Below are 5435 nucleotides of genomic sequence, written 5' to 3'. Positions count from 1 at the left end.
GCTGTTCATTTCTATCGCACTGACCCTGCATGCAGCTCAGAGTGCGGACTGCTGACTCACAAGGGCCCAAATATTAGGGTAAATAAACTTACTTTTTAACCCAGTAAGAGCACAGGCAGGTTAGGAAGGTTGGCCATAGCCACGGAGAATATGACTCACAGGATACAGAGACCGGATCTCACATTAATCATAACCAAGCACAGGCAACCTGACATTTGACTTTTATACAGTGAGAACCTGGCAGCAACCCTTGTGATTCACAAGTAATCTTTTACAAACACCTATTTTCCACTGCTCATAACCCTTAGGTCTTACATATTTTGCCCTCATCTCCCTTGACTTAATTATTGTCAGAAGTAAATGTTAACTAGAAATTTATGAGCCATAATCGTATCTACGATGCAAATTTTTGTTGAAATAGGTTTTCAGGAATAATTGTTAGAAATTCGCAATTCTTCCCATGTTAGTTATTTGTTGTGAAATTCATCCATTTTGATGGCATATCAAGAGCTGTATAATCCTTGTTGCACTAATTTGGTAGTGCAATGTACCAGAGACAAAAGATTTTCTGTACCAAGACTTAACAGAAGCGTTGTCTGAAATCTTTTATATAGCCCACCGCTTCAGATTTGGCATAATGGCACTGCAAATGTTAATGTACCTCAGTTGATACTTAGAGCGCTGCTCAGCAATGCAATTCATCATCTAAGCATAGAATTTTACCTCTAGAAAAAAAAAAAGTGGAAGTACTTAGATCACATAGACTCCAATAGAAATAGGATGTCCATCTAATAATAGGAAAAAAAAAGTGTGAATTCATCCTGAGGATAAATGGGTACAGCTCTACTGAAGCAAGTGGTCTTTTTATATAAGTGGAGTTGCACATGTTTTCTCCAGGGATCGGTTCAGTCCACTTTGCCTTTGTAGTCCACACTGAAATTCTTCAAGATAGGAAAAACTTGCAGAGTATTTGCATGTACTAAGTGCCTGGCATAGATCAGAGTCTTTATTTTTCACTTTTGCTAGCAGTACAATAATTTAAAATTAAAGAAAAAATAAAACAAGTAATTAATCCTGTATGAATGTTCAAACATTCTGTTACTAAGAGTTATTTTCTCCCCCTAGACCTTGGACTTCCTCTGTGTATGATCCAAGAAGGCAAGTAAAAGTCCTTTCCAGGAAAATACAATTTTCAAGTACCCTGATTGTGCTATGATACTCGCTCTACCTGAATCTTTTTAGATAACAGGCATCATGCTGTCTTTGGTTTATTTATCTCTGATCGAAGAGCAAGGGAACATAGAAGTGGCAGTCAAGGAATATATTAGGGGTATGTACGCATTTTGTGATAGTAAGATCAAGCAGAACTTGTGAGAAGGAGAATTTTCTTCATCTTGAAATTCAGCTGTGTTCCTAGTAAGATCCACCCTCACAAAGGAAAAAGAACAATCTGGAAAAAACTCTCTCCCCCACCCCCTTGAAAGGACAGTCCGATCTTCTTTTTAAGATGTGGATTGGGACTCTGGTTATTTTTCCATGGTCTTTTGCAGGCCAGACTAAGATCATCCTGTCATCAAACCAAGCTGGCTAGCAACCAGCCAGCTCCAATCCTAAATCCGTGCAGCTCTATTAGCGTGGTGCTGTGTCCACTCTTAAAATCTTCCAAGAGTCCCTAAGCCTTGTTTGCAAAAAAATTGGATAGATATTCCTCAAAAGACCACAGTTCAATATCCAGCACTGGCACCATTTCACCGTGAGACCCTGGAAAAAGTGCTCCGAGCCAGATTTTTAAACATGCAGAGCCATCCCAGAGCCCACTGTTAAAATGCTACTGATCTTTTAAAAGTCGCTGCTCAGTTGCAATCCCTGTTTTTGCCAGAGGGCATATATAAAGCCACTCAAACTTTGACACCGCCTGACAGGGAGGCTGTGAATGAACTTGTGCATTAACCCCCGAGTACAGGCACTCTGGTTTTGACACAGTGGAAATTTAATTATTTACACAAACCAACATGGCACTTTTAGGGAGGATCAGTCAACCCTGGGATACCCGGTGCCTCAGTGGCTGGGATATTTCCTCAGCTGTAAAAAGCATGTCCTCCAGACTCTAGTCCCAATTTGATAGAAAAAATAAAATAAAATCTTTAACTACTCTGATGACTACTTTGGTGAAAAGCTAGTTCCTGGTGAGAGGCTGGTTGCTTTCTGTCCATCTTCTCACAGATGGGACGCACAAAATTCAACTGCTACCTATAGGGAGAACGCTGATGAGGAAAGACGTCTTGCCCGGTTTGAGGGAAGTCCCTGGTTTTAGGTTTACTTGTATAATCTCAAGATGCTGCCTCCACAGTTCAGCTGTTCAGGTCCTCCTTAATCCACAGTGGTGGGGAGCACGGGCACTACCGCAGGGAGACGGTGTCCCTGTGCAGAGGGGCCTCATGCTTCCAGCCTCAACCCCTGAACACTGCAATACCTGAATTCTTTAGGGCATACAGCCATGATGTTCTCGCTCTTGTTTCCTAATAAGGAAAAAAAACCATTTTCATTCTCTAACCTCTTGCTTGAGTTATCTGCTTACAGTGAAGACCTTTGCTGTGTTGCTACTACATTCAGGCCAGAAAATAATCACAAAACTGATCTTGACAGTGCCCTATGCTGCAGAGGGGAACAGCTCTCCTTCGTCCTTGTTGAAGGGGAGAGAAAGGGAATGAGACTTCATGCAGACATGCAAGTGATGGTTGATCCCATTAGAGACTATATGGAGAAGCCTCCGTGGGCTGCAGGATACCTTTGAGAACACCGCGGCTCTAACCACTGCCTAAGCTCTGAACTCTTTCTGACTGAAAATACTCCTGGACAGAGCTCTATATTGTTAGAAGAACAAAGGCTTTCACCATCCAACCATAGTTCCTTCTACCTCCTCCCACTGTACAGTTCTCTTCTTGAGATTTTTTTTTTTTCCAGAATGGCTTTCTAAACCTGATGCTTTAAATCCAAACCATGTGGCCCAGTTCCTTTGGCGAACCATATTTGTTGTATTGGTGCTTGCTACTTCTTTCTTTTCCTTCTTCCTCTTCTTTCTTCCAGGTTTCTCAAATGGTGGGTCAGCTTCACTTGTGTTTAACATTCTGAAAGCAACTATAAGGGGTTATGAGGCCAAAAGGGATAAAGAAACATGGTGAATTCTGCCATGATTTATATAAAAATCTGTGTAAGAGAGAAGGACAGAATCTGTTTTACATAGGCAGGTAAGTAACGGTACATGGAAACCCCAACTTCCAAATTATTTTTAAATGAGATCTAAGAAGACTATTTCTGAAAAATCTGCCTTTTTTTACCCTAACTTGTTAATTAGCATTAATTAAATTCTGGCTTTCCTCATGTGGGAAGATTGAAGGTGAAGGTACAAGAGCAATTCAGTTAACTTCTTGCAGTGGGCTGGCCTTGGCTGGACAAGGTGGGTGCCCACCAAGCTGCTCTATCATTCCCCTCCTCAGCAGGACGGGGCGGCAGGGGGGGAAGTAAGATGGAAAAAACTCATGGGTCAAGACGAAGGCAGTTTAATAAAAGCAAAAGCAAAGGCCGTGCGCGTAAGCAAAGGAAAAACGAAGATTTCTTCTCTATTTCCCATCAGCAGGCAATGTGCAGCCATTTCCCAGGAAGCAGGGCTTCAGTACACATAGTGGTTGCTCTGGAAGACAAATGTCATAATAACGAATGTCCCCTCTTCCTCCTCCTTTCTCTTAGTTTGTACTGCTGAGTGGATGTCGTGGTATGAAATATCCCTTTGGTCATTTTGGGTCAGCTGTCCTGGCTGTGTTGCCTCCTCAGATCTTGCCCACCCCCAGCCTACTGGTATGGGGGGAATGTTGGAGGGACAGCCTTGATGCTGTCCTGTAGTAGCCAAAACACCGGTGTGTTATCAACCCCCTTCTAGCTACCGACACAAAGCACAGCACTATGAGGGCTGCTATGGGGAAAATTAACTCCATCTCAGCCAGACCAAATACACTTCTTGTGTATCATCATGCAAAAGTACCTCTGAAGAGGGCTGCAGTCAGCTCAAAAGAGGCATGCACTTGAGATCTCACAGGGCATGCTTCCAAATTGTATTACAAGCTGGGTCTGAATTTTGTCCCGATTCTAAGACAGGAAGACCAACAAGACAGAGTCATTTGCAAGAGATATTGGACATAGAATGTCATTCAGAAATACTTATCTGATCCCTTCATGCTTCTTTAACAATAGATACACATGGTCCTCAAGGCGTTGAAGAAGCCTGTGAAATGACCTGGTTTTGTGGGAGAAAGGAAATGCTACAATTTGACTTTTCTTCCCCAAGGTGGCTGTTGTCCCTTCCAAAGAACTAGATATTCCACAGTGAATAGCAGGGGGGCTACATATATTACAGGGAGGGTGGGTGGGATGCAGAAGCAGCCAAATTTTTGCTTCAGCATCACCTGGAAAGCAACTGTGAAATGAGAAACAAAGACTGTGGCTGGCCACACCTTGGGAGGGTGGCAGCACCCACAGAATCTGTGGCAAGCTCCAGCTCTCCCTCCTCCCTGCCCTCGTACCAGTGCAGAGAACTGCTTGCCTGGCTTCCCCCGGCTCGCTGCAGCTCCAATATTGTAATTCTGCTGCAGTCGTGCATGCCATCTGAATTCATTTGTCATATTCTATGAACTAGAATCCATCAAAGCGTATTCACTGGCCTTTTAATTAGTGTTAGATTAGCATTTTAAGATATGGGTAAATTCCCAAGTCTAACTTTGTTTAAAGGTGCATATTCAATACAGTAGCCAGGAAATCATGTATTCTCATGTACTTATTACCTTAGTAATGTAATGCTGTGAGAGAAAAAGGCAGATAATACTTCCAACAAATATTAAATGTTATTTGTATAGCTACTGTCTGTGAATTTAAACAGAAAATCATTCCTCACGCCTTGCCATGAAACACACACAAATTTCTTTTGTGGCTTTCATGTTTCATTAAAGCTTTGTATGTGGAGGAGAGGAAAATCTAAATTGCTACTTCATTAAAGGGATACTGTCAGTTTAAATATATTTTGAAGAAATGAACTTTGCTTTTTACCTGGGTTGTCAGTAACACCTAGGATTATTAAAAATGAAATATTTTTTAACATCTAATATACTTCTCACCATTTATCAAGCTGGGTCTTTTCTTCTGCTTGTCTGGTCAAACTAAAACAGTCTCTTGCTTTTCCCTGTAGTCAGCTTCATTGTCTGGATCTTATTAACTGACCCAATATTGGAGGGCTTTAGGTTGTAAATACCAGGAGGTGAGGCTTACATCTAAACCAAAAAAAAAAAGAAGAAAATGTATGGCTCTCTCTTTATTCCATTAAAATATTTCTTTAAACCTGGACATAATGTAATATACACTCCTTTAATCACGTTTTCATCACCACA

Source organism: Egretta garzetta, unplaced genomic scaffold (assembly GCF_000687185.1).
Source record: "Egretta garzetta isolate BGI_Z169 unplaced genomic scaffold, ASM68718v1 scaffold486, whole genome shotgun sequence".
NCBI classification, from domain to species: Eukaryota; Metazoa; Chordata; class Aves; order Pelecaniformes; family Ardeidae; genus Egretta; species Egretta garzetta.
The sequence above is the reverse complement of the archived record's forward strand: the minus strand, read 5'-3'. Positions refer to the sequence as shown.